Source organism: Bos mutus, chromosome 18 (assembly GCF_027580195.1).
Source record: "Bos mutus isolate GX-2022 chromosome 18, NWIPB_WYAK_1.1, whole genome shotgun sequence".
In the NCBI taxonomy this organism is placed as follows: domain Eukaryota; kingdom Metazoa; phylum Chordata; class Mammalia; order Artiodactyla; family Bovidae; genus Bos; species Bos mutus.
In genome coordinates, this window is record NC_091634.1 from 49,111,632 (window position 1) to 49,131,397 (window position 19,766).

The following is a 19,766-nucleotide window of genomic DNA, read 5'->3' on the forward strand; positions in this document are numbered from 1 at the left end:
AGGTCATCCTCTGTGTGGTCAGGTCTGCCCCTCAGGGTCTCAGGACCACAATGCCCCAGGGGCAGAGAGGGTCCTGAGGTGCAGCCTTCGTATCTGGTCGGCTTGCTCCCAGGACAGCCCTGGCGCCACTGGATCCACACCCCGACTTCTAGGGACCGCACTTTAGTTGTCCCCACCCCAGCCCTGTCTCCAGCTCTCCTCAGGTCACGTGATCTGATCTGACCAGCTCCCAGAATGGCCACATGATCCAGCCCATCAGAGCATCTGTCACACGGTCTCGGGGACTGGTCCAGAGGGCAGTGGCCCAGATCAGGCCCTCGAGATGAGGTCCTGGGACCTGGCTGGAAGCCCTGGAGAAAGGAGCTCATGCACATGGAGGTGTAACCAGAACCTTCCAGAGGCCACCCTGACGCCATGAGGGTAAACTTCTCGCTTCCTCGGCAGGGGGGTGCCGGGCTTCCCCGAAACGCCCCCCCTGGGGGCCTGGGCATTGCTGTCCTGCCTTCCAGCCTTTCCCTTCTGCCACACACAGGGCTTATAACCATAAGCACCACTGGCTGGGCAACCTGGGGCAAATCGCTCACCCTCTCTGAGCCTGTCCTTCCTCTGTCCAGGAAGGAGTGCAGCTGCTTGACCCCCTCGTGGGTACCTGGGAGGGTCGGAAGGTCATGAACTCTCCAGGCAAGGCCAGAGCCCATGGAAGCCCCTTCCAGCCAGAGAAGACCAGCAAATGGAGGTGAGCCCCTGGCCACATGTAGGGGATAGGACTGGGCCCAGGGGTGTCAGGCCCTAACTCCTCAACCTGAGGGTGCCACCCTTCAAGGCAAAGATGCTGCAGGTGTGAGTCAAGATCAGGTGCTCCTGGATGGCCGGGTGGGCCCTGAGTTCAGTCCCAAATATCCTTAAAAGAGGGAGGTGGAAGGAGAGGTGACACACACGGAGGTGGCGAGATGGAGGGACATGGCCTGGGGCCCCCAGGAGCTGGCAGAGTCAGAAAGGAACCTCCCCTGGGCCTCTGGAGGAAGCAGGGCCTTGCAACACCTTGATGGGGGCTCTGGACTCCAGGTCCATGAGGACAAATTTCTATCGTCTAAAGCCCCAAGTTTGTGTTCCTTTGTAAAAGAGGCAAAAGGAAACTAATATTCCACGTAAGGCAAAGTATGACCGCAGCAATGTGCCCCATTTACATATCTATACACACTGGCTCCGGCTCAGGCAACCCCATCCCTCTCCTGGGTTCTGTACCAACCTCACCCCGGCCTCCACCCTAGCCCTGCCAATTCAACAGAGATGCTTATAAAGCATAGTTCTGCTTGTGCTGCTCCCAGCCTTGAGCCTTCAGTGGCTCCCTGCTGCCCTCAGGACACTGACAAATCTCAAACACGCATCCTAGGGCGGTGTGTGATCTCATGCTGCTCTGCTTCTCCAGCTCAGCCGCGCCTACCCTCTCTCCCACCCTCCCTCCTCCAGCTAATATAGATGCTTCTGTTCATCTCATGAACATCATCTCTTCTGCTCTGCAGATCAGTAGTATGAGGTGTGTAAACCATCCAGGGTGGAGCCTGGGGCGTGGAGGTTGTGGAGGGAAAAGGTGTCAGCGCTGGGCCAGCCGCATCCTGGCAGATGCCCAAGGGTCTCCTTTTTCTCCTCTAAACTATGTCGGCATTGGCCCTAAAATCAGCCTTCAAAGGTCTTCTCTGCTCTGTGAGTTCATACTAAGCAAAACGTTTCAGAACAAGGGAAAGAGAGAGACGCCTAGAAAAGAGGACGGTTTGGGCCTGATGTGTCCAGACTAGCTATGTGTGTGGATTCAGAGCCGCCCTGTCCAACGCCCGGAGCCCTGTGTGAGAGTGCCCACCTAGCAGCACAAAACATCAAGATAAACAAGACAGGAAACTGAGGCAGGACAGGCAGGGCTGGGAGTTAGGATGGTGCCTGAGGCTCTCGAAGGTTCCCTGGAACCTGCTTCCCTCCTGGTTGGTTAGCATTTCTGTGGCTTCTTCTGCAGTAACACCAGTACAGGCAACAGTTCTGCCCAGCATCCCGTGCTGCTGCTGCTGCTGCTAAGTTGCTTCAGTCACATCCGACTCTGTGCGACCCCATAGATGGCAGCCCACCAGGCTCCCCCGTCCCTGGGATTCTCCAGGCAAGAGTACTGGAGTGGGTTGCCATTGCCTTCTCCGTGCAGCAGCCCTGCATACAGCAGAAGTACAATAAATCTGTGTTGAGCAGATAAGTGCACCCAGAGAGGAGTCTCGGCCAGTGCAGGCACACCAGTCCGAGTGGCCCAATGTCCCTCCTTAAGTCCAGCTCCTCCCTGCCTGCACGAGACCTCTGCACCCTGCCCACCACCTGGGAAGGACATGCTTGTCCTTCTGGTGCTGCTTTGAGAAGTGCGTTCAAATGTCGCTGCTGTCAGAGATGACGGGACAGGTATGTAGCTGAGAAGGTCCAACAAACATACAACTCAAGTCGTGCCCCCGCCCACCCCTCACCTGATCTTATCCACATGTGCTTGCTGAACCTCCAGAGACTCTAAAATGGGCTGCTGTGTATGCAGTGCCCTTCAGTGTTTTTAACAGCACACACTCCCCTCATCAGTGAGAAGGTTTGGGAAAGATGGGTCTTCCTTTTCAGAGGCGAAGTTTGCGGTCACACACACAAGTATGTGCAGAGGCTGCTGGTGAGACATGACATGGAGTCCCTGCACCAAGGAGCTGAGGGGCTAGGCCAGCACTTCTCAAACTCTGGCAGACACAGGAGCCACCAGGGGTCTTTCTAAAATGTGGACTCTCATGCAGTGGGTCTGGGCAGGGTGAGCGCCTGCATCTCTAACAGGGCCCCCAGGGAGGCGGAGGCCAACCTGGGACAAGCATCAGTGACCCCACCTCCTGGACCAGAAGCTCTGGGACTGGGATCCGTGCTTAACGAGCCTCCAGGTGTTCTGATGCTCTGGCAGTTTAGAGCACGGAGGGTCAAGACCATGTTTGGCAGGAGTCTGCCCAGAGCTGTCACCTCCTCCTTCCTGCACATGACAGCATCATTAAAGAAGAACACAATGTTCTGCCCAGTCACACAGCCTCAGAGTCCTTCTCAGCACAGCAGCCTGGGCAACCCCTGGGAGTCAGCGCTCTGGATGACAGTCTCCCACGATGTCACAGACGCTTCAGGATGACATGGGAGCTTGGGGGAGTGGTGTTTGGGGTGGGGGAGGTGTCACCGAATTGGGGAAACAGGAACAGACACTGGGAGGGTGGGGAGAGGGGGCATTCTCAGTCCAACGAGGTGGGCCCTCTGGGTGGGGTAGCGGCCTGGGCAAAAGCGGGGGTGGTGGCAGGGGGTAATGAATGCTCATGGTTTGCACGGAAACAGTGAGTGTGAATCAGCTTCGGGCCAGACCAGAGTTGCTGAGTGGAAACGGGGTCACAGAAGGAGGAATGGAGGGAGAGGCTGAGCCCAGCGGGCTGTAAGCCGCGGTCCCAGCAGGAGGGTCTGGGAAACAGACCCCAGCAGCCGCCCTCGTCCCTGCCTCCCTGCCTAGGCCCCTTCCCGAGACCCTCTGCAGAGAAGAGGGACCGGGGACCTCACGGGAGGAGGAGAAAGAGGATGGGTGAGGTTTGAGTCACTCCAAGATAAACACCCAGAGAAACCAAAAAAGTCGGGACCGATTACATTAGCCATGGGAAAAAAATTAGCATTAGGCACTGCATTTTAATAAAGCATCTGTCTGGTTTTGATTTCACAGTAAAAAAAAAAAAAAAAAAAACAAAACAGGCAATCTGGAATTAAGTTGGACTACTTCAAACTTTCTATAAACCACATTTGGGATTTGCTCAGCATTTCTGAGGTTCAATTTACAGAGACTTCTTCAAGTCAAAATAACCCTAAATAAACTGTGGGGGGATGTTGTCAGGGTCGTGATTCATAATCTGCTTTCACAAAAAGCACCCTCGGATGGAGTGAGGCAGACTTTCCTTTATCACTTTACCTGGCATCATCCAGGCTTGTTCTAATTACAGAGAGGCTGTGAACTGCTGCATTTAGGGACCTGGAGGAGATTTTCCTTCCTGCAGTCAATACCATCTGCGAATTTATCAAGGAGAACTTGGTTATTAATAGAATGTGTGGGTTCTCGGGTTGAACACGAGTCTGCAGGGTGGTGCCGGGCTCTTTGTCCCCGGGGCGTGGGCACAGAGGATGCTGGGACTCTGCAGACCCCGGCAAGATGGGAGAGGCTGTCAGCTTTGAGGGTTTTCATGGGCAATACCAGGCAAGGCCAGACCCTCTGGTGTCCACACCCCTCCACGTGCAAAGGCTTTTCTGCCAGCAGCTCTGGCCCCCCAGCTGTCTTGCTTGGGGCAGGGGGTGGGACCTCAGCAGGCGCTGACCTTGAGCCAGACTCCCAACTGCCCCTCCTGGTGACAGAGGACACCCCCAAACCTTGCTGCCCCCAGGACACCCTCCCTCCCCTGGGCAGTCATGTGGACCATCCAGAGTCCAGTGTCCCTGAGGGTCTGATCAGCTGCTGCTCTGGAACCCACCTCATCACGGTCACAGGCTGCTTCCTTGAGTCCTCTGGCCGACACTATGATGGTTCAGCCCTCCCAGAGAGGGCAGCTCACTTCCCTCCGTCCTTTTCTCAGGACAGGAGCCAGGCAGGTGCAGCTCCTGCACCCTGGCTGGCACGTTCGAGCAGCCAACCCCGTCTGGACTGAGCTACCATCTGCAGGGAGAAGAGGGACCCCTGCCACGTTTTGGGGGACTGCAGCTCGCACTTATTGTTTAGAGCTCTTGTCTGACTCTTCAGCCCTCTGGTGCTTTCCAGCAGGAGAGGCTGGTGCCAAAAACAACTCTGCAGCCCGTGACCCAAGCCTGGCTCACCTCCCTGCAAACATGTTGCCTAGGAGAGCCAGGGGGTGGGGCAGCCCAGACCCTCCACGCTTGCTACCAGGGCCAGCGGGGAAGAGCAGCTATTGTTTTCAGAGGCTTCTGGAAAAGCATACAGCCTCCTGTTGCGGGCTGATTTATAAGGAGAGGGGAAAACAGGCCAAGTTTGCATACCTGTCAGCATGACACAGTCTGACAACGCCAGTGTCCCAGCAGGAAAGAGATGCCCCTGGATGTGGGGCCTGGGGTGGGAGCCGGTCCTCCCAGGAGGAAGGTCACTGGGCCAGCTGGGACTCCTCTTCCTGGGGCCTCTGTAATCTAAGATGCTGTTGCATTATCGTCACCAAAACAACAAAGAGCAACCACAACTACTGCAGGGTGAGGGGTGTGTTCACAGTGTAGTAGTCAGGACACTCCGCTGTCTCACTCCCCAAGGGCAACCCCAGGGAGTGTGCCTTGTGCATGCATGAGTGTGCATGTCTGCATAAGTGAGCGTATGTTTCCTGTGTGCGCATGAGTCCCAGTGCAAGCCCAGCCAAGGCAGGCAGGAACCGAGGGCCAGCGAGGTGTCCCCGAACACAGCCATCAGAGCACTTGCTTAACGAGAAGACGATGAGAACAGCATCACTGGGTCTAATGCCTGTGGCACTTTCCACACACCCGTGAACACCGTCTTTGTGGTCCTGGGGTTTTTTCTTTCATCGCTGGTCATTTTGCTTGTATAAATAGTGGTGCCTTATTGCAGACTTGAGAGGTGCCCGCAACCTGAGATGGGGAAATGACAGGGTGTCAGCCCCGCCCGTGGCCCAGCAGAGGAAACTGAGACCATGTGGCCAAGAAAAATTGCCTTTTCCTTTCCTCTCCTGCTAAAATAGCTTTCCAGTTGGCTGCACCTTTGGGGGGAATGGCAGAAAAATATGTTAAATAGCCAATTCCTCCCACTTTCCAAAGGGACCTTTCACGCACGGTCATCACTCTCACCCTGTGCTGCTGGGAGACCCGGGCCCTTTGCCCCCATGCCGCCAGGTCAGGGACACACCAGGCTACAGAGCAGCCAGGATGGCCCGAGGGTAGGATGGGGAGCAGGCCTCTTGGAGATGGAGCTTTGTTAAGGAAGTTGAATCAGTCACAGGGACACACAGCTCTCCTGATGGAGGAGGAAGCACCACCACCTGGCTCGGGGTCTTCCCGGCTGTGGACAAGAGATGGGAGTCAGGTGACACTCAAACACCAGCTCACTGGCATCTGCTCTCCCAGCACATCTGTCACTGTGTCAGCCGCTAGCAACCACTGCCTGCCTGGGTTACTTAACCATTTCTTGTTCCGGCACCAGTTTTCACTAAGCCTTTCTCTGTGGCTGCACCCGGCACATGGGCACCACAAGGAGGAGTCCTGTTTCCCATGTGGCACCTTATACGCCCAAGGTTCAAAAGCTGGGCCGGAGAGGGGGCAAGAGGGTTGGCATCTTCACAAAAATGAGTTTGCTTAGTCATGGGTGAGCTGTTGGGGTAACATCAGTTGGATAAATCCTCAGACGCTGGGTCCCTTCCCAAATGCTGCTGACCTCTGACCCTGTGCTAGAAAGCCCCGGAAGATGCATGGAGCCAGTGAGGGACGTGTCACTGGGCAAGGGTGGGGGCAGGCCGGCCAGCCTCACCTCCCTGACCCACTGGAGAGGCGAAGGCAGGAAGGAGCAAGAGAGAACCTTTGCCTCCACTGCTCAGCTTCTCCCAGCAAGGCTGTTCCTTCCCTCTGGCCTCTGGAGGGGTTGCCTCTCTGCGTGGAGCATCTCCTCCCATCCAAGTCCATGGGGTCCCCTCTACCTGTGGGATGCCTTTCCTGCCCTCCTCAAATAGACAGGAGGGCTGCCATGATGGGATCCTCTTTTCTTTGAGCACCTACCACAGAGGTCCCATGCTACTGGCTTATATGTTATAACTCTGGTTTCCTGGGGTATAACTTATACACGATCAATTTTGCCCCTTCCAGATGCACAGTTGGATAAGTTGGCAAGTATTTCTGGTGAGGCTACCCCACCACAATATAGACATAAAACCCTTGCTCCTTGACTACCCTAAAAGCCTTTGACTGTATGGATCACAACAAACTGTAGAAAATTCTTAAAGAGATGGGAGTACCTGTCTCCCGAGTTCTTTACTTGTCTCCTGAGAAACCTGTATGTGGGTCAAGAAGTAACAGTTAGAACCAGACATGGAACAACGGACTGGTTCAAGATTGGGAAAGGAGTATGACAAGGGTGTATATTGTCACCCTGCTTATTTAACTTATATGCAGGACACATCATGTGAAATGCTGGACTGGGTCAATCACAAGCTGGATCAAGATTGCCAGGAGAAATAACAACCTCAGATATGCAGATGATACCACTCTAATGGTAGAAAGTGAAAAGGAACTAAAGAGTCTCTTGATGAAGGTTAAAGAGGAGTGTAAAAATGCTGACTTGAAAGTCAACATTAAAAAATGAAGATCATGGCATCCAGTCCCATCACTTCATGGCAGACAGAAGGGGGGAAAGTGGAAGCAGTGACAGATTTTATTTTCTTGGGTTCCAAAATCACTATGTATGGTGACTGCAGTCATGAAATTAAAAGGTGCTTGCTACATGAAAGGAAAGCTATGACAAACCTAGACATCATATTAAAAAGCAGAGATATCAGTTTGCCAACAAAGGTTCATATAGTCAAAGCTATGGTTTTTCCAGTAGTCATGTACCAATGTGAGAGCTATACTATAAATAAGGCTGAGTGGCAAAAAATTGATGCTTTCAAACTATAGGGCTGGAGAAGACTCTTGAGAGTCCCTTGGACTGCAAGGAGATCAAACCAGTCAATCCTAAAGGAAATCAAGAATACTCATTGGGAGGACAGAAGCTGAAGCTGAAGCTCCAATATTTTGGCCACCTGATTCAAAGAACTGACTTATTGGAAAAGACCCTGATTCTGGCAAAGGAGAAGGGGGTGGCAGAGGATGAGATGGTTAGATAGCATCACCGAGTCAGTGGGCATGAATTTAAGCAAACTACAGGAGACAGTGGAGGACGGAGGAGCCTGGCAGGCTATAGTCCATGAGGCCACAGAGTCAGACACGACTTAGCGACTAAACAACAACATTAGAGGCTAAGGTTCTTTCTGACTCCTAATTACCACCGTTTTTCTTAAAAAAAAAAAAAAATAATGGATGCTAAATGCTTTTTCCATATATTTGAGGTGATCGTGTGGTTTTTCTCTTTTAGACCACTGACATGGTGAATTACATTAATTTGTTTCAAAATGCTGAATCAGTCTTGTATTCCTAGGGTAAGCAGAATTGGAGGTGGTGTGTCACTCTTTTTATATACTGTTGGATTTGATCTGCTAGGGATATTGATCTGTAGTCTTCTTTACTTGCAATATCTTTGTCTGGTTTTGGTATCAGCATTATTCTGGGGTCATAAATTGAGTTGGGAAGTGTTCCCTCATCTCCTATTTTCTCGAAGAGTTTGTGTAGAAGTGGAATTGCTTATATCTTAAATGTTTGGTAGAATTCACCAGCTACTAGCTACCTAGTCCTAGAGTTTATTTTTGTAGGAAAATGTTTAGGTAGGAATTAAAACTTTATACAGAGCTGTTTGTGTTATCTAATTCTCTTTTAGTGAACTTCAATACTGAGTGTGATTCAAGAAATTTGTTCATTGATTTCATAAATTCACTGTCATAAAGGTTAATATTCTCTTATTGTCCTTATTATTACAGTTTATGTCTATAGGATCTGTAGTGATGTCCCTCTTTCATTTTGGATATTGGTAATTGTGACTGCTCTCTTTTTTGCCTTGATCAGTCTGGCTAAGGCTTTTCAATTGCTGTTTTGCTTAAAGAACCAGCTTTTGATTTTGTTTATTTTCCTCTATTATTTTTCTGTTTCCAAGTCCATTGGTTTCTGTTCTTATCTTTATAGTTTCCTTTCTTCTGCTTACTTTGAATTTATTGTGTTCTTTTTTCTAGGCTCTTAATGGGTAGCTTATTGGTTAGATTATTGCTTAGATTATTGCTTCGAGACCCTTCTTCTTTACCAATGTGTATGCCTAATGCTATAAATTTTCCTCTAAGCACTGCCTTACCAGTATCCTATAAACTGTGATACATTGTATTTTCTTTTCTGTTCAATTAAATTATTTTCTAATTTCTCTTTTGATTATTTGACCCACACATTACTTGAAAGGTTACTGTTTAATTTCCAATGTTTGGAGTTACATATTAGTGATTTTTAGTTTAATTCTGGCCAGACAATATACTTCACATAACTTTAACTTCTTTTAAATTTGTTAAGATTTTGTTTCATGGCCCAGCATACTCTGTGAATGTTCCATGTGTACTTGTAAAAAATGTGTACTCTGCTGATATTGGGAAGACTGTCCAATAAATGTCAAGTAGATCAACTTGGATGACATTAAGATTTCTATTAATATATCCTTACTGATTTTCTCTACTTGTTTCATAACTTACAGAGAGGCATATGAAGTCGCCAACTATGTTTGTGGATTTTTCTATTTCTACTTTACTTTTTGTTTCATGTGTGGGTGTGGGCACATTTATAGTGTTACGTTTTCTTGTAGAATAACACTTTTGTTACTATAAAATGTCCCTGTTCATCTCTGGCAATTTTCCTTGTTCTGAGGTTTCCTCTATATGATGTTAACATCTTTGCCCCAGCTTTCTTTTGATTTGCATTTTCATGGTATAGCTTTCTCTGTTTACTTTCCATCCATCCACCTATGTTTCTGTGTTAAATAATTTTTCTTGAGAAAGCACATCAGTTCAGTTCAGTTGCTTGGTCGTGTCCACATAGTTGGAGAAGGCAATGGCACCCCACTCCAGTACTGTTGCCCGGAAAATCCCATGGATGGAGGAGCCTGGTAGGCTGCAGTCCATGGGGTCGCTAAGAGTCAGACACAACTGAGCGACTTCACTTTCATTTTCCACTTTCATGCACTGGAGAAGGAAATGGCAACCCACTCCAGTGTTCTTGCCTGGAGAATCCCATGGACGGAGAAGCCTGGTAGGCTGCACTCCATGGGGTCCCACAGAGTCGGACACGACTGAAGCGACTTAGCAGCAGCAGCAGCAGTCCACATAGTTAGGAAACATTTTCTTATACAATCTTATCATCTCTATCTTTTCATTGGGAAGTTGAATTTAAATCTATCATCTTACTAATAATTTTTCAATTTGTGTTATCTGTTCTTTTTAAAATGTTGTCACTATTTTCTTCCCTCTATTGGATTGAGTATTTTTTTATGATTCCATCTCACCTCTGCTGTAGTCTTATTGATTATATCTCTCCTTTTAGTTTTTAGTGGTTGCTTAAAATATCTAACTTTAACGTATGTCTGTCTTCACACTTCACATCCGTGAAATAACTTTACAACAGTATATATGCTCTCATTTCCTCTTTCCATCCTTTGTGCTTTGTTGTCATACATTCACTTTGACATGCTATAAACCCCACAAAACAGTGTTATAATCTTTGCTTCAGCAAAGGAGAAAAGGAAAGATATAAACTACTGAATGCAGAGTTCCAAAGAATAGCAAGGAGAGATAAGAAAGCCTTCTTCAGCGATCAATGCAAAGAAATAGAGGAAAACAACAGAATGGGAAAGACTAGAGATCTCTTCAAGAAAATCAGAGATACCAAAGGAACATTTCATGCAAAGATAGGCTTGATAAAGGACAGAAATGGTATGGGCCTAACAGAAGCAGAAGATATTAAGAAGAGATGGCAAGAATACACAGAAGAACTGTACAAAAAAGAGCTTCACGACCCAGATGATCACGATGGTGTGATCACTGACCTAGAGCCAGACATCCTGGAATGTGAAGTCAAGTGGGCCTTAGAAAGCATCACTATGAACAAAGCTAGTGGAGGTGATAGAATTCCAGTTGAGCTATTCCAAATCCTGAAAGATGATGCTGTGAAAGTGCTGCACTCAATATGCCAGCAAATTTGGAAAACTCAGCAGTGGCCACAGGACTGGAAAAGGTCAGTTTTCATTCCAATCCCAAAGAAAGGCAATGCCAAAGAATGCTCAAACTACTGCACAATTGCACTCATCTCACACGCTAATAAAGTAACACTCAAAATTCTCCAAGCCAGGCTTCAGCAATATGTGAACTGTGAACTTCCTGATGTTCAAGCTGGTTTTAGAAAAGGCAGAGGAACCAGAGATCAAATTGCCAACATCCGCTGGATCATGGAAAAAGCAAGAGAGTTCCAGAAAAACATCTATTTCTGCTTTATTGACTATGCCAAAGCCTTTGACTGTGTGGATCACAATAAACTGTGGAAAATTCTGAAAGAGATGGGAATACCAGACCACCTGATCTGCCTCTTGAGAAATTTGTATGCAGGTCAGGAAGCAACAGTTAGAACTGGACATGGAACAACAGACTGGTTCCAAATAGGAAAAGGAGTACGTCAAGGCTGTATGTTGTCACCCTGTTTATTTAACTTATATGCAGAGTACATCATGAGAAACGCTGGACTGGAAGAAACACAAGCTGGAATCAAGATTGCCAGGAGAAATATCAATAACCTCAGATATGCAGATGATACCACCCTTATGGCAGAAAGTGAAGAGGAACTAAAAAGCCTCTTGATGAAAGTGAAAGAGGAGAGTGAAAAAGTTGGCTTAAAGCTCAACATTCAGAAAACGAAGATCATGGCATCCGGTCCCATCACTTCATGGGAAATAGATGGAGAAACAGTGGAAACAGCGTCAGACTTTATTTTGGGGGGCTCCAAAATCACTGCAGATGGTGATTGCAGCCATGAAATTAAAAGACGCTTACTCCTTGGAAGGAAAGTTATAACCAACCTAGGTAGCATATTCAAAAGCAGAGACATTACTTTGCCAGCATAGGTTCGTCTAGTCAAGGCTATGGTTTTTCCTGTGGTCATGTAAGGATGTGAGAGTTGGACTGTGAAGAAGGCTGAGCGCCGAAGAATTGATGCTTTTGAACTGTGGTGTTGGAGAAGACTCTTGAGAGTCCCTTGGACTGCAAGGAGATCCAACCAGTCCGTTCTGAAGGAGATCAGCTCTGGGATTTCTTTGGAAGGAATGATGCTGAAGCTGAAACTCCAGTACTTTGGCCACCTCATGCGGAGAGTTGACTCATTGGAAAAGACTCTGATGCTGGGAGGGATTGGGGGCAAGAGAAGAAGGGGATGACAGAGGATGAGACGGCTGTATGGAATCACTGACTCGATGGACGTGAGTCTCAATGAACTCCGGGAGTTGGTGATGGATAGGGAGGCCTGGCGTGCTGCGATTCATGGGGTCGCAAAGAGTCAGACAGGACTGAGTGACTGATCTGATATGACTGAGATATAATTCACCTGCATAAGATTCACCCATTTAAAGTGCACACAGAGTTCCAAAGGCCAGAGGTTCTCAAACCATGTCAGAATCACGTGGAGGGCTCATTAAAGCAGTTGGGCGGGCCCCTCCCTCACCCTGGAGTTTCTGATCCAGCAAATCTGGGGTAGGGCCCGAGACTCTGCATTTGTAACAAGTTCCCAGGGATGCTGGTGCTCTTGGCCTGGGGCTACCCACCCATCCTGTGAGAATCACTGCTATAAACAAAATTACAAACACAGGTTATCAACCTAACTTGAATGATGATATATCATCCATATTGGGAAGATGGGGAGAGATGGGTTGGAGTTTAAAGGGAAAATCCTGATGGCCAGTAAGTGGTCCAAGCCAGTGGGTCTGTGGGAACCCGACACTTGACTGTGACAGAGAAATGGCATGCTCCAGTGACAGTGGTCAGCACCATCTGTTTGGCCAAGGCAAGCCTGCAATTCTAACCCAACAATTACTTTTAATGAATGAATGCATCTTTCTCCTCCTTTTCCCCTGATGTGGTCCATCTCCTCTTCAAGAAAATCTGACGTGGGGAAAGCTAAGTCTACCCAAAATATTAGTTAGCCAATGAATATCTGTTTTTCCAAACTTTTTTTTTTTTTTTTTTTTTTTTTAGCCTTACCAACATAGCAAGTCTAAACACTTCCTTTAAAAACAGATTCCAGGGTATACTGAAGACAGGCAGCATGGTGACAGAAGTTCATCTCACACACTACTGTTTGGTGGCAAACTGAGGAGTCCCCTTGAGGGTAAGAAGCAAGCATCAGCACCGTGGGAAGGGCCTGGCCTATCATCTGAGCAGGTGCCTCTCAGATGGCACAGCTCCTCTTAACCCTGCCTTCAGAGCCCAGTCCATAACCTGCTGCACCCTCTCCCTCCCCCAATTCTCATAGCTCACCCTGAGCCCTTTGTTCCAGAGCCCCCCAAACCTTCCCTCTCCCTTCTTGCAGCTGTCACTGCCCCACATCTGGGGATAGTCTTTCCCTCCCAGCTCCACTTCTGCATCTTGGGACAGAGGGAGGGGGCAACAGGGCAGTCTCGGTGGTTCAGTCCATGGAACAGGATTGAAAAGTCACAAAACTCCTAGGAGAGACAAAAAAGTGTCGCATTCCCTTATGGCCTACATTACAGACTGAGGAGCTTCCAGAAGCTGTGGATCACAAGAGTCAACCCACCCGTAAGAAGCAAGCCAGGCAGCGGTTCAACTGTGGAAAGAATTTGGTAAGCAAGTTTCACTTCACTGCAATAAAGAAGCCTGACTGCGTCCTGATGGTGACTGGCCTTGGCGGGAGGAGTGGAAGCGGGGTATGAGGGCACATGCCCAGGCTGCCTGGGGCGCCCAGTGCCAGGATGAAGAACTGACCTCCCCGCTTCCAGGGTAACTGTAGAACATGGCGCTTCCTGTCAAGCTAGTATTCTGATTTCCATGGACTCACGTGGCAAGAAAAACAATGGAGAATGAGGCTGGGGAGAAGGGAAAGGAAAATAGGGGAAGAGGAAATTCCACAAGTTACAAAAAGTTGGACCCCTCCATCCCTCAATAAATAGTGTTTTAATTTGTTGTGATTAATGCAACGTTTCGTTTAGTTATGAAAGTTGGGCACACGGTATGTGTGGTTTGGCAAATGCGTTTAACTTAGGCCCCCCTTAATCCACTCCCACTTTCTCCTTCTCTCCCCGGCACCCCTTCTCCTTTTAACCCAGATGAGTGAAGGAATAAATTAGTCCGGAAATGTTTCTGCTCCAATAAAACATTATCACCTGTCAATCACCAGATAAGTACAGGGAAGGCCTCTCCTTTGCTTTGCCATTCCTATGGCCTCGGAAAAGCTCACCCAGTTCCAAAATTAGACCTTCTTTGCCACATGCCACATGCCACATGGGAACGAGCCACTCCCCATTCTGCCAGAGCTTTCAGGGCCATGCATGAGAACCCATCATTTCATCATCCATGGTTCACATAACATATCTCATGTAACATCTGTTTGGATCTGACTCTTTTTTTCCAAAACCACTTTCTACCCAAATTTACTACAAAAACAGATGAGTAAGCAAGACGATGTGCTGGTCATTTGCGAGTTTTGACAGATGCTCAGATGGCCTTTGGGCTGGCAGGTCATGGAATGACCTCCAGCAGGCAGCTCAGAAGCCCACCAGGGGTCAGAGACACAGTGACAGCTGTACAACATGTCCCCACCTTAATATTTCCCTCAGCTATTGTCTTAAGTTCCAAGTTCAAGACATTTTGGAGTAGGACCTGCTCTCCTAGTGTGTGGGTGAGAAAGTGACGCGTGGACCCACTGCACTGACTCAGGGCACACTGCCTCCACTGCCCCAGGTTCTGTTGGAGAGAGTTTGGGGAGTGTTTGGAGGGTACTGCGTATGCCTGAGCCTGCCCCTTGGCGTGCCAGAACAAACCTTCTCCAGTGCTTCTGCACCTTGAATGACAGGACACCTGCTCCCCAGCCGGCTCCCTCGATGGCCCGGGTCCATTCATCATGTTCTCTCTACTGCATCTCTGGGTCCTCAGAGAGAAATGCCAGCTGTGTCAGTTCACCCAAAGGCAAGTGCACCCGGGTGGACCACAGGTGGCCCTGCATGATGACACAAGCGCTCGTGCAGCCTGGTCCTCTAAACAAAGGGTCACCAGCAACTGTGAGCGAGTCGCACCTAATGCCAGGCACCAGACATCCCCAGCCCACCAAGCACAGACCCACTCACCCCCAGGCATCAGGAAGGCAGCCTGCATAGCAGGAAGGGGGTGCATCTCTCAAAGGAAGACGCTCTGCTCCACTCCCAGCTCCACCAGTTCCCAGCCGCCTGGTCCCCTCGTGATCAGGAAACAGACTTTGTACGATTTTAACCTTCTTCAATTTATTGAGGTCTACTTTATGGCCCAGAATCTAGTCCATCTGGATGAATTTTCCATGTGTGCTCTACTGTTGTTGGGTGCAATGTTCTGTAAATGCCAATCAGGTAAAGTTAATGATGATGTTTTCCAAGTGCTCTATGTTGTCACTGATTTTCTACTTGTTGGGAGAGGGGGCTGTGATGCTTCCGGACGTGTCTGCTGTGCTGGGGTACAGTCTCCAGTCATCCATTCAAACACTCAGTTGTTGGGGGAGGGAGCTGTGATGCATCTAGCCATGTCTGCTTTGCTGGGGTGCAGTCTCCAGTCTCCCAGTCAGATGCTCATCTGGGTGCTGCTCAGAACAGACTTTGCAGATGTGATTACAGACTCTAATCAGTTGAACTTTAAGTAGAGGAGATGATTCTGGGTGGGCCTGACTTAATTGGTCAGAGGACCTTAATAGCTGGGCTGAGGCTTCCCCAGGGAAAGAAGAAATTCCTCCTGTGAACAACAGCATTGGCTGTGTCTACATACATGTCAAGTCACACTTGCTTTGCAGCCGCCACAACTGCACGACAGACTTCTCACCTGCTCGATACTGACACACTTTCTGCGGGTTCTGCTCCTCTGGCTGAACCCTGACTGAGCCCAGGGTACTTAAATTGCTGGTGATAATTGCAATTTTTCTATTTCTCCTTGCAGCTCTATCGGTTTTCACATCATATGTCTTGAAACTGTTAGTATACACATTCAACATTTGTGTCTTGATGAACTGATGCCTTTATCTTGGTGATGGACTTCTATGTACCTGGAAATACTCTGATATGAAATCTACCTTGTCTGGTGCTAGTGTGGCCACTGCAGCTTTCTACTGGTTAGTGTTAGCAAGGTACATCTTTTCACATCCTCTTACTTTTAACCTATTTGTGGCTTCCTTTGCACTTCCTTTGCTGCACTTCTCTGCAGGCAGCATTTATTTGGGTCTTGCTTCTGTATCCCACCTTGCAATTTCTGTCTTCATTTTAAATGCTAGACAATTTATGTTTGATGTAATTATGATACAGTTGGGTTTAAATCTATCTTTTTGTTTTGGGTTTCTACTTGTTCCATCTCTTTCTTATTGTCACGCTTTCTCTGAGATTAATTTAGGGTTTTACTTTAATGATTCTCCTTTATCCCCACTATTGGCTTATTAGTCATACAGTAATTTTTAATTTTTACTGGCTGTTCCTAGAGTTTATAATATACCTCTTTAACTTATCACAACCTCCCTTCATATACTATTATTCCATATCACATATGGTGTAAGAATCACTGAACAATATACTTCTATGCCTCCCTCCCATTCTTTGTGCTATTATTGTCAGAGATTTTACTTCCTTGCAAACTATAAACCCCAAAATACACTGCTATTATTCTTTACTTAAATGGTGAAATACCATTGCAAGAAATATAGAAATAAGAAAAACATATCTTACATTTATCTATTTAATTACTGGGCTTCCCAGGTGGCTCAGTGGTAAGTATCTACCTGCCAATGCAGGAAACATGGGTTCAATCCCTGGGTTGGGAAGATCCCCTGGAGAAGAATATGGCAACCCACTCCAGTTTTCTTGTCTGGGAAATCCCACGGACAGAGGAGCCTAGCAGGCTATAGTCCATGGGGTTGCAAAAGAGAAACGACTTAGCAACTAAACAATGACAATTAAATTACTGAATTACTATTACTGGCCCACTTCACTGCTTTGTGTAGATCTAAATTTCCATTTGGATTTTTTTTTTCTGCTAGAAGAACCTCCTTTAACACTGCTGTAAGTCAGATTTGCTGACAGTGAAATTCTATTGGTTTTTGTTTGTCTGAAATAGTCTTCGTTTTATTTCCAATTTTGAATCATATTTTCATTGGCTAATAAAATCACTGTTGATGGTCCCCACCTCCATCAGCATTTAGTACTTAAAAGACGCTTCTCCATTGTTTTCTGGCTTGCATGGTTTCTGGCAAGGGGTCTGCTGTCCCTCATACGGTTCTGCTCCTCTGTCCACAATGTGTCATTTTTATCTGGATGCTTCTAAGATTTCTTTTTATTACTGGTTTTCAGCAATTTGTTTGTAATGTGTCTTGATGTGGCTTTCTCAGTGTTTACGCCACATAGGGTTTGTTTGGCTCCTTGGATCTGTGAGTTTCTAGTTTCCAGTGGGTTCAGAAAGCTTTTGGCTGTTGTTTCTTCAAAACAGGTTTTGTCCCCGCCTCTCTCTTGTTTCTAGAACTCCAATTACAAACATGCAAGATGACTGGATATTAGCCCGAGGGTCACCACAGTTCTGTTATTTTGTTTTTAAAGTCTTTTTTCTCTCTGCTCAAATTTGAATCATTCTATGGCTTCAAATTTGCTGATCTTTAATTCTACAGTGTTGACTCTGCTGTGAATTCTATCCAGCATATTTTTCATTTCAGATATTGAATTTTCAACTGAAAGTTCCACTGTGACTTTTTTGTATCTTTCATTTTGCTTCTCATTATTTATTGTTCTTCCCTCTTGAATGTATGAAACATATTTTTAGTTGCTGTTTCAACATCCTTGTCTGTGAATTCCATCATCTATGTCACATCTAGGTATCTTTTTACTGATTGACTTTCCCCAAGATTTTGGGTGAATTTTCTGCTTTTTCTGCATGCATGGTTAATTTTGATCAAATGCCAGATATTGTCAATGTTCACTATTGCTTTCTGGCTTTTGCAGTGCTCCTTAAAAAAGTCTTGGATTTTATTCTGGTGTGCAGTGCTGAGTTATTTGGAATTAGTTAGACTCTTATGAGGCCTCTTTTAAAATGTTGTTAGGGTGGGTCTGGAACAGACTTAGGCTAAAACTAATTTACCACCATTATTCAGAAAATGCTCATGAGGATTCCACTAACGCCCAGTGTATCCTAAGATCTTCCCACCCCAGCTGATATAAACACAAGCTACCCTCAGCCCTGTGTAAGCTCCAAGGACTGTTCTGCCTGCCTCTCTGGGCAGCAATGTCCCCAGCCTCCTTTCCTTCCCTCACATATGTGCACGTGTTAGCCGTGCCCTGGTGGAACCTCTCTGGAGCTCCCTCCACTCAGCCCTCTGCCCTCCAAGTCTTGCTAGTCTGCCCTCTCTCTCCTCCACGCAATGAGACCACCCTCTCTCACACTTTCCCTCCCCACAGTGAGCTGGTGCAGTCATAAGCCCTGTTTCTCCCTTTCACTGCCTGTTGTCAATGTGTGACAGCTGTGCTTGGTGTATTCCATCCAGCTTTCTGGTCGTTTATGGCAGGAGGGTAATTCCCATGCCTGTTACTTCACATTGGCCAGAATCAGATGTCAAAAACCAAAAGTCAGTAACATTTTCAGAAGATGTTTCTGGTCTAACGTTTTTTTATTTCCACATTTTAAGTAGAACCCCTAAAATCCATTCCCCTTCACGGTCATTATCAGTTCATCAAATAATAAAAAGGACACAGTCTCAGAATAAAGGGCATTTCTCCCCAAAGTAGGACAGCTGTGGGTCTTATACCAGCTGCTAAACTGTCTGCAGTTTCCTTATTTAACCACAGACTTGAGCGTTTTCCTAGGCTGACACTGAGGACAGTATTGATTAGAGATGATGGAGATATCGTGCCGCGAATAGGAGTTGGGAACGTGGCTATTATTATTAGTGTGTGTATCTGAAGCAGAAATTGTAGCCTGTCCTTCCTGTGCATCGTCCCAGCATAATCAAGAGCAGATGTCCTGCTCGGGGAGCTGGAGTGACAGAGGGACAGGTGCTCGTCACTGAGCTCCCGGGGCAGCGATCTCCACGGCTCCCTCCACACCCCTCTAGGTGTCTCCAGGTCAGCACTTCACATCAGCGTCATAGTGAATTCTCAGAGGGATCCTGGAGCAGGCAGCAGGCGGGCCCATGGCCGGGAGAGATGGAGCCAGGGTGAACTGGGCCTGCCCGGCACCTGGGCAGGGTGGTTCCTGAACACCAGCTGTTGGCATACCTTCCTCAAACATTGGCCACATCTCCACAGTACCCACCTGTCACTCACTTCGCATGTGTCTTTAAAATCACTTCATTTATAAAAATATTTAAAGCTATTTTAAAAGAAATTTATGTCACTACCATCAATGGGAAATCAGTATCATTTGTTTCTTAAAAAAAAAACAAAAAACAAAAAAACCCTCAGGGCCCCATGAAAATAGTACACTCTCATTAAATTCTAGCCAGATGCTCCTGCTTTCTGGAGGCTTTCTTTCTTTATTAAGAAGAGAGACCAGCAACTCCTGGAGAGGTACTGGGTCATAATAATACCTAACTCAGAGGGCTTCCCTAGGGGTCCAGTGGTTAAGAATCCACCTGCCAATGCAGAGGACATGGGTTCAATCCCTGGTCTGGGAACTAAGATACCACATGCCACAGAGCAACTAAGCCCAGGCATCCCAACTACTGAGCCTGTGCTCTAGAACCTGCGAGCTGCAGCTACTGAAGCCTAAGCACCCTAGAGCCTGTGCTCTGCAACAAGAGAAGCCACCCTTGTTGAGAAGGTGAGAAGCCCGCGAACAGCGATTAGAGAGTAGCCCCTGCTCACCACAGCT

General features: G+C 47.5%; 1 protein-coding gene and 1 long non-coding RNA gene across 2 annotated transcripts in view; one reads left to right on the forward strand and one right to left on the reverse strand.

Moving 5' to 3' along the window:
* Positions 1-19,766, reverse strand: part of ZNF469 (zinc finger protein 469) — a 250,095-nt gene that overhangs the window by 181,178 nt on the left and 49,151 nt on the right. The window lies entirely within an intron of this gene.
* On the forward strand, positions 287-13,809 carry LOC138991692 (uncharacterized). Its single transcript, XR_011467560.1, has 4 exons — positions 287-420; positions 615-736; positions 12,969-13,059; positions 13,442-13,809. It is a non-coding gene; the product is annotated as an uncharacterized lncRNA (long non-coding RNA).